Source organism: Orcinus orca, chromosome 4 (genome assembly GCF_937001465.1).
Source record: "Orcinus orca chromosome 4, mOrcOrc1.1, whole genome shotgun sequence".
In the NCBI taxonomy this organism is placed as follows: Eukaryota; Metazoa; Chordata; class Mammalia; order Artiodactyla; family Delphinidae; genus Orcinus; species Orcinus orca.
Genome location: NC_064562.1, coordinates 108,555,226 through 108,565,957, shown reverse-complemented (window position 1 = coordinate 108,565,957; position 10,732 = coordinate 108,555,226).

The following is a 10,732-nucleotide window of genomic DNA, read 5'->3' as shown; positions in this document are numbered from 1 at the left end:
TATAAATAGTGCAAAAGAGAAGAAATGATAATATTCATTGATTCCAATTATTAAATAACATTTCTCTGTAAAAAACTCTAACTGTATGTTTTTTGTAAATTAATCTTTGGTTTTGATACAATACCTATTAACATGTCAAATATGTTTTTTAATGTTTCTGACATGTTCCACTAAAAATGCTATTTGTAAAAATATTTCTAAAGTCATTCTCCAAATTAATGTTCTAGAGTTAATGTAGTAGTGTACAAAATCTAGAATACTCAGGAAAATTATTTAAATGGAGTATAATGAGGACTTTTTAAACCATTATTAAAAGGTATTATAAAACTAAGATAATTAAAATTAGTGTGATGAGTGCCAGATTATTGACATACAGATCAATAGAACTATTTGTAGACTCAAGAAGTAGATCCATGGTATGTATATGTAGTATATGTATGCACATGTACATGTGTACATGTACATATGTAAATATATACATTTGCATATATATGTGTACACATATGCATATAAATACATGGTTGTATAATTATGTATTATAACATCATATATATTATTTATTAGACAAATTATTTCTTAAAAGTCACATACTGATTTATTTATTTTAAGTTAATCTTTATCTTACATCATATAGTAGAGCAAATGTTAAGGTTATTCAATATTTCATTTAAAAACAGAAAAGTAAATATTAGAAGTTATAGGTGACTATTTTAAAATGTTGCAATGTGGAGTATTATTTGAAAACATTACCAAAATTTGAAATTAAAAATAAAATGGTTTAGAATTATTACAATTGTAATGAAGGAAAAAACAATGAAGTAAAGTCAAACAAATGACAAATGGAGAAATAGTTAAAATATATATGTAAAAGACATACATAATCAAACATTATTTCAAACTATTATAGTATAGAAAAGACAACGTTCACCCACCAGGCTATTCCCTTCTACAACTCCAGTTGTGTGTTCTCCATTCTCTCTGCTAACTGTGCATTCACCCTGCATTGATAATTAAAGAGATATATTACATTATAATGTTAAGAACACATGATATTAGGTCCAACAGACCTGAATTCCACTTCTTTTGCCATTCTTCATACTTTCTGAATCTGGTAGTTACTTAGCATCAGTGGTCCTGTATTTGTGAAGGAGAAGAAGAAGATATACCTATTTTATAGGATTAGTGAGGAGAATTTACTGTGAGCTAACATTTACTCTAGTACCCAGCACACAGTAAGGGCTTAATATACATTAGCTTTTTTAGTATATATTCAAACAGAGAAAAGTTAAGAGAAAGCATTTGTATAAAATAGAATGGGATTCATATATTTCGAATCTTTAGTGGAGAAAAATGAAGAAGTAACAAAAATAGGTAGGATGTAATGGAAGCATAAATCAAATAAGAAAAAATAAAATAAAATGACAAAATTAAGACCAACTATATCTAATATGATGATAAGTGTAAATGTGTTAAACCTCTCCCATAAAAAAAATTCTCAGGTTGACTTTGAAATACTTAACACAGCTTGATGTTATTTATAGGAATGACATGGGAAATGTGCCTTGTATATGGTTTATTGTCAAAACCACAGTACAAAAAGTGAAGTGCCAAATGGAAGCATTTCCAAATGTCAATCATGACAATAGATGGTTTGAAAACTACAGACATTTTATTGCCAGACCAATTTGACAATGCCAATAAATTAATTACTTAATTAAAAAGCTCTACTGTCTTATTTATTGTGTATATTATTTTCCCTTTTATGAACAAAGCCTCTGAATAACTCACTCTATAGAGGGTCCTAATAAGTTTGTTCCTGACAATTTTTACTTATTTTAGAGGTAAGTTGTTCAAGATCATCTGTTTGCCTGGTGAATTGTTAAGGGTTTCACACTAGAGAAGAAAATGTTACAATATTCAAGTGGAGCAACCAGGAGGCTATTGTATCTACTTGGACTCCAAACAGTAAGATTGAACAAGCTATCTCAGTGCTGCAGAAAAGGCTAGGAAACATAGAGGTAACTACATGGAAGAAAAAGCTTGTAATCAGTACAGTTATAGTTAGAGCAAGAGCTCCTTGAAACTTCCCTGAGGAAAATGCCTTTATTAACAAGGGCCCACACTCTGGGGAACATTTATTTATTTTCTTTTGTACTTATATTACTTTTTAAATAGCCCCTTACTAGACACTTTCCTAGACACCCTAGTCTCTCTACTTTCTTTTCACATGTTACCCTCTTCAAATTGTAGTGGAATCATTTCAATTGACATGATTTGTCATTGTTCCCTTTTCTTTCTAATGTTTTTTTATTCAATTCTGTCTTTATTTGCTCATCCTTTCAAGAAAGTGATAATAAAATCTAAGTCCCTTATCTTGAGAGATGCAGTTTTTCTCTAAATTTGCTTCAAAATTTTCCTTTTTGTTCTTCTCCTTATGGTTTTCTCTAGCCACAGAATACTTGTTCTTAAGTGTCCAAATAATGTTATATGATACACCTTCAGGAATTATGAATTAGTATAATTTAAAATTAAGTTTGATTTTCAAATAAATTTTCATTTTTGTCTTGTCAGTCTACAGGAATTTGCTTATTTCTCTTGTGGAATCTGCAATTTTGGGGCATGTTTACTGAAAAAAATTAATAACCCAATCTTTGTGATATAAATTACTCAATATGTACTAGAGTAAAATAAACCTCCATAACTTTAAAATTTCAATAGTTTCTTCTACATGAAACTTTCAATATATGAAACTATCTAGAGTAAATTTGAAATCAGGTTTTCCTCAATAAATGCTCTCTTTTTAAATATTAAGGTGGAAAGTCAACATAAAAAGTGTATTAATTCCTCTTGCTTGAAATGTTTTTAGTAAATAGTTCTCTGTCCAAAAATGAGAAAATGTGTAATATTAATTCTAACTCCAGACTAAATCACTCACCAGTTAAGAGTATCTATTTCTAAATTATTTCAATCATTCTGAAACTGCAAATAAAAATATGTGCAGTATTAAGAATCACAAGCACTTTGAGATTTATGAAATGGGGGAACCTTAGCCATTTTTCCATTTAGCTGTTGCAACCCTGAGAGTTATTGATGGATTAATGATATGTGTAAGTGACAGTGATATAAGTAGGTGGAAAGTATCAGAAGTCTGGAATGTGTAAGTTTTATGTCAAGTGACTTTGAAATAGAGAATTCTTGCAGTTCACTTACAGCAACATTAAATAGTTATTCACTTAGGTTCCAATTTTAGCCTTTATAATTGGTTCACTGAAAAACAATAACACACCAAAATTCTTATTCAAGCAATTTTTCTATAGCAACAAAGTTTTTTTTTTATTACTTATGTATTTTGGTTTAGTTTTTAAGAGTCAGGTAATTCCCAAAGAGATTTGTATGTTTCCATTGAATTTTTTAAAGTAATGAGTTTCTATCTTATAAATGAAAGATAGGATGGAAGGTTACTTTTTCAGTGGAAGAAGTTATAGGAACCAATAGACCACATTTGTATTTCATTCAGGCAGACAATTTGCTGCATTTGCTCAGTGAGAGCCCAGTGGTTACTTCCATCAGTGGTCAATTAGCAGGGAACCAAATTTCAGTAATGTTCTGAGATGTAGACTGCTATTTAAATATTTCACCCATTTTACAACTAATCTTCAAAATCATGGCAGCTGGTCAGTGAGGTAGACATTGGAATCTCATGGTTCCCTACCATTCAATATGTTCTGTGGGGCCACCTGGTAGACAGGAAATAACTAGGTGACTTTTTGGTCTTCAATTGCCATAGTAGATAATCTTACATTAAAATATTCCATTTTTAAGAAGGCCTATAAAAGAAAGAAATTCATAAGGATTATGAAGTTAGCAAAATTCATATAATATATGAATAAACTTTGTGTAGGTCATTGCACACAGTTAGAATCTTTGAGAAACATCACCCAAAGCTTCATGTAGGAAACCTGAACAAGTTACTACATAGAGAGCGGTAGGCCATCTGTAGGAATGAGCACATGTTGAAGTAGCTATCCCATCACTATGCCATCATTTTCTCTGAACTGTGGTGCCATTCAGGAAATGAAAGTTTGGTTTGATAGTTTTTTAAAAGATTATATTACCTTAATAAGCCTCATTTTGTTTGAGGGAGTGTGGTAGATAAACTCCAGGATAACAACCAGAATCCTCACCTTCTGATGTTCTGCCCTTCTTTGGTCCTTTCACCTTGACTGTGGGCATGACTTGTGACTTATCTCTAATGAAGAGAACACAGCAAAGGTGGCAGGATGCATGTGATTAGGTATATATGATATTCACATAACATTGTAGAACCTGTCTTCTTGGAGTCCCTTTCTATTTTGCTGGATTTGAAGAAGCAAGTGGCCATCTTGGGAAACCTTATGTGTCAAGGAACCGTGAGCAGTTTCTAGAGTTAGGGCTGCCTCTTGTTGACAGCGGCAAGAACCTAGAGCCCACAGTCCTATACTTCAAAGAACTGAATTCTGTCAATGTTCTGAGTGAATTTAGAAGTGCATCTTTCCCCACTCAAACTTCAGATTAGACAACAGCCGTGGCCAATATCTTGATTGCAATATTATAGAGAACATAGCTAAACTATGACAGGAGTCCTGATTCATAGAAACTGTGATATAATAAAGAAGAATCATGCAGTGTCTAGTATCTTTGTTTTTTAATAAAAATAAATAAATAAAATCTATAAATTTGTAACACATACCTCAGCTACTCAGGAATGTTCTTTCAAATCTGCATTTTGCCTTTTTGGCTAAGGTTTTTTTGAGTTCTTATGCTATATCAAGTATTTCTTCAGTATTTTAAATATATTTGCTTTAAGCCAAGACATTTTTACAAAGGTTTGCATTCTTCATTTACTGATGAAGTTAAACATCAAGAAGGCTGTTATTTTCCAAAGTTCATTCAACTGGAAATCCAGGTTTGCAAAACTCCAGACCCATTCTCTAAACATCATGATGTATCTCTCAACCAAAATGTCATTACAAATAACTCTTGTGTGAAAGATATCATGCTGTTAATTTTGAAAAACTTTCTCAATCCTCAAAATTCTAAGTGTAATCCTCTTTACAAAGCAGGAAACCGACTTAGAGTGTTTTAGTAATGCCACACTAAAGTAAGTGGTCTACCTAGGAATCAAACTTATGTCTTCTATTCCACATTTATACCATGTCTACTGTACCATTTTATATCCCATACTGAAAAGAGTTTTGTATTTTGTGGCAGTTTTTTTGGCATCTCCCCATCATAAAGACTTATGCAAATGGGCAATCAGGTGAGCGGTATGCAGGGCTAAATTTGTTGGCTACACTAGAAAAATCAGGCCACCCATTGAGATATGAGATAATTAATTTGATACCGATTTAGTCAGTTCCAAGTGTTTTGTAAAACAAAACAAAACAAAAACAAATACAAACAAAACCAACAATAACCTAGAAAATCAGAAACGTGACCATCTGCAGTGGTAGATTTATTGAATGGAAATTAATAATGATGGTTCAAATAACTCTAAGGGTTAAAACGTGGAGCACTTCCAATTTCAGCATATTCTCTCCAGCTAGTTCTGGGTAACACTGGTGAGGTCAGATCTACTTACTCTCAAGACAATAAGAGACACACAGATACACACATAGACAGTCAAATGCAGAGGACATCTAAATTTTTATAATGACCACTGCTGATGCCATAAAAATGTAAAAAAAACTAAAACACGGGAATATGCATGGATATTAAAAGGAATGAAATAAATCATTCAAATTCTTAAAAATTGACACGTAAATCTTAAATATTAAATGTGTTTATTTTTTGTTTGTATGTATTATAGAACAAATCAATTAAATGCAACTTTAAAAGATGACATTTCATAAATTACATAAAACAGAAAATTGAAGTCATTAAGTAAGTAGGAATGGAAAAAAAGAAAAGTACTTTAATTACAACCAACATTTGCTGAGTTTTCTTTCACTATGTTTTCAGCAGAATGCAAGGCATACTGTGGAATGCAGAATGGTATGAGCCACAGTTCTCCTCCCTAAAGACAGTACAACCTAGTTGAGAAAACAATACCAATATTTACAAGACAGAATTGATCTGTACAAAACAGGGATTTTTTTTCAGCAATGAGTTTCACGGAATTGATTTTAAGCACAATAAGAATTCAGAGAATGGCCCTTCAGCAGGGTTTTCTGTTCTCTGTCTTGACAAGGAAGATTTTAAGAAGATGAATGAATTAAGGTTTTGAAAGATGAATAAAAATTGTCTGGAAAGAGATGCCAAAAAAGAAGTCAGGGTTTCCCTGGTGGCACAGTGGTTGAGAGTCCGCCTGCCGATGCAGGGGACACGGGTTCGTGGCCCCATCCGGGAAGATCCCACATGCCGCGGAGCGGCTGGGCCGGTGAGCCATGGCCGCTGAGGCTGCGCGTCCGGGAGAGGCCACAACAGTGAGAGGCCCACGTATCGCAAAAAAAAAAAAAAAAGGAAGTCAAGTTGAGGTATATGAAGGAAGCCAAGAGGACAGAGACTGGCAGGAAGAGTATGGCTTTTTGCTTTTTTTTTTTTTAACTGAGAAAAAAGAAAATAGATGAGTAAAAGTCTGATTAAGAAGAACTAGATGATACCAAGAGGAAAAGGTGGGGGCGGTGGGACAGACTGGGAGATTGGGATTGACACATATACACTGCTGATACTATGTATAGTATCAGCAGTGTATACTATGTATAAAATAGATAACTGATGAAAGCATACTGTATAGCACAGGGAACTGTACTTAATGAACTGTGGTGACCTAAATGGGAAGGAAATCCCCAAAAGAGGGGATATATGTATATGTATAGCTGATTCATTTTGCTGTACAGTAGAAACTAACACCACACTGTAAAGCAACTATATGACAATAAAAATTAATTGAAAAAAATAATAAGGACTAGAAAGATGGGAGAGGAGGCCAGCCAGAAAGAGTCAGTCAAGGGAAATTCTTTGAGCAAGGAAGTGATTTGATAAAGTTGATTTTGAATAAGTTGTTGTAGAGACTGGAGCTAGAAAAGTGGGCTAGGAGATGATTGAAAATATGTCATGAGGTAGGAAGCTAAGCTAAGCTAAAGTGTTGGTTCAGGGGATGGAGATGATTTATTTAAGTGCAGGACTTACATGAAGCAAAAGCTAAGAATTGTCAGTGTAGTATATCTTCAGAAATCATATACATTGAACATTAGTTACTCTTGGGACTACTTAATAACAAAACAAAATAGATATCCAGTGACAGTAAAAAAGAAAAATTGTGCACCTGTGTGTATATTTAACCAGCAATTCACCCAACCTAAGGAATCAGTTTTTTATATTACATGAATGAGAGAAATGAGATAATAAAGAAAGGCACCTCAATAGAAATTCCTAAGTAGTTTAATGAATGAAAGATTTGAATTATACACCAAAAAGGAGCAAAATCAAAGTGCTAGTTTCTGGTTCAGTGGAGTGAATTGCAGTTTCTGGTTTAGTCCTTTGCCCGCTCATATCCTTATTACAGGGAAGCAGAAAATTTTTCCCTTTCTTCACCTACTTAATTCACTTGGCTTATAAGATTAGCTCACATTTTAACCACTTACCCTGTGTGCAGGTTGAAGCAAGCACACCTCTTCTGTATCCCACTATACTACTCATTGCTCCTATCACAGCACTTTTCACATTTTATTATAATTTTGTATTTACTGACCATCTCTTCATTAGATGGTGAGCTTCTTTTTCTTTTAAAATTTGGAACAGAATTACAAAAAAATCAAGAAAAATAAAGCCAAAACACAGTGCTGAATAAATGACTAAACGACAAAGGCAACTTCTGAACTTAGGACACCTATGTTTGATATTCACACAGGGTGGGAAGAAGGATAGTGGCACCTGAAAGGAGGTCTGAGATGCAAGTAGAAATTGTGCACATTGAAAATGCTTAACTTGCAGATAATTCCCAGTCAAGTAAAACCTGCATATACTCACATATGCAACGTGAACGTATATTCGCCTTAAGTGTTTGGCTTCTTCCCAAATTTTTCATGAAAATTCTGCTTTTGCAGTGGTCAGCAACAAAACTCAACCTGGTATTCATGGCTTTTCTTTTCTCTGCTCATTCTATCACCATTTCCCTGATAAATGTCTTCCATGAAGACATCAAGGTCTGTGTACCTTCTCCTTTGCCATCCCTCCTTGGGAAATGGGATTTATGGAAATAGATTTCGTGGGACATGACAATGTCTCAGATCATGCCCTTTCATTACTAAAAACTGAGAAAGAGCCTCCAGTTAAAATAAAATTACAATGTGTGAAACTAGTGAAATAAGACTCTCAGGTAAGTTGTGAGGTTAACTAAGAATGTGAATTTTTCTTAAATTTGTAGTAAGTAGTTTGAAAAAAAGAGTCCTAAAGTCCAAATTTAACATTAGGTATCTAGTCTGCTGTGAGTTCCCAGAATCAGTATCTCTTCCTTCCTTGAAGTTCAAAGACTGCTGCCCTTCACATTTTGGAAGATGCAGTGCAGGAAGCTCAGCTACAAGCCTGGGGTGATGCCTGTGGAGTATCACTGTTTTATCAAAGCGACTTTGGAAAACTAACTTCCTTCAGTGGCTCCTGGGGAAAAACAGGTAATTGATTCTTTGGGGTGGCTGTTGTTTTAACTTGCTTCATTATACTTGTTTTATAGTTTTGTGTGACATGTGTACAGCAACCAGGGAGCACAAAGAGATGGAAATGTGCAACGGGTTAACATGCTTTATTTTCACTGGAATAAAATGACATTTCAAAAGCAGGGACACCGTATTATCTGCAGTTTTCCTTAAAAAGCTCTCAGCAATGTATAATGCTTATTTTGACCCTCAGTTCCTAGGTAAGGCTGCCATTACCCCAAGCCGTGTGGCTTTCAATAACAGTGCCTTATTCCTCGCTCTCAGTAGTGGCTGTGGGTTTTATGGAACTCTGCAACTCATGCTTTCTCATTTCAGGTTTCAGCCTAAGGAATATACTGCTCCCCAGGAAGACACTGAAAATCACACAGCAGTTAATAGGTAGGAATAATGTTCTAATAGAGAAAGGGAGCAGATAATTGGGCACTTACCCACTGTATCTGTTTATATAACAATTATTTCTCTTGGCCCCCTTTCACTTCCCTTTCCCTTTCTCCTCCTCTTTTTCTCCCTCCTTTCCTACTCCTCTTTCTTCTGACAGCAGAATTACTGTAAAAACACTCTGCTTCAATATTGCTCAAATGTGAGTCATGTAAGGTACAATTTTACAGGAAAATTATACCTATGGACTTCTGCCATTGATTTACTTTTATCATAATGTTAATGTTTAAATATTCACACTATAAAACTAGTATAATTTTCTTGTGCTTATATCTCTTTTTCAAGAAGGAAAGAGAAACAAATTTATATATTAAATGCAAGAAGTCTGCAAAATATTAAAATTTAACTTCAAAACATTAATTTATTGTGCCCAATGATACATTTTTACATAAACTACCTCACCTATGTCAAGTTAAATGGTGGAAAAAGTATTATCTGGCCCAGCTCACGGATAGTGTTGTAATAATGTTAATGCAGAAAATGACTATTTGCATTAATATGTATAAAAATGACATTAATGCATTTAATTTATCTTTGTATCCTCCAGACCTGCCAAGGTGCCTGGTTCACAGTAGATGTAAAGATATTATATGTCAAACTTTATTTACCAGCTCATGATAATCAGATCCCATATTTAACAAATGTTTAAGAAAATAATCCCTCAGCTGCTTATTTTAATGAGTGCCAGGCACCCTGTCAGGCACTGAGAATATGATGAAAAGCAAAACAGATTATTTCTTAGCCTGCAATGAATAAAGGAACAAAAAAACATTGTAAATGTTAAAAAGTAGAATTATCTGTTGCTCAAGAATATTTAAAGGACAATTAATCTAGTCGGAAAGATCAGAAAGTAATGATTGAGCTAAGATATGAAGGAAAAGAAGAGCTAACTGTGCAGCGGAGGAGAGAGGAAGAAGGCATCTCAGACAGGAAACAACAATTATGAAGGCATTGTGGTGGGAGGGAAACCAGTGCATCAAATAAGGCCAGTGTGCTAGACCACAGGGAGAAAAGGGAGCACAGGGTGTAATATTGCTACGGAGATGCATTAAATGAGGTATCAAGTATTAGTACTCTGAAAGCTGTTATTCTAAGAAAAAAATAGAGGCTACTAATTTTTTTTTTTTTTTAGTTAGTAAAAATTTTGGTCATTTATTGATTGTGTGATTATATATCTACCCAAAAGAATTTACAATCTACTTGAACTTTCAGGTCTTCTTTAAATTCATTCAGCAATAGTTTATAATTTTTGCATAAAATTTGTACATTTAAAAAATTTATTCCAAGATATTTGATTATCTTGTTACCATTATAAATATTTTAAGTTGATTTTCTAGATGCCCATGTTAGTAAACATTAATCTTGTAACTAAATGTTTTAAGCAGAGAAAAATAACCAATTATATATCACAAAAATAAGTGACTTCAGATTATGGTCAAGTGAGAAGGTAGGAAAATCCTCTCCTTATAAATTTGGAAAAAAAGTACAAAAATAAAAAATACAAACCCACACCCACACAAAATCACATAAAGCTCAAAATACCTTTGTAGTGATTTGGAAATTAATAAAACCAAAGGTGTAAAATATTATGAGAAGTATCT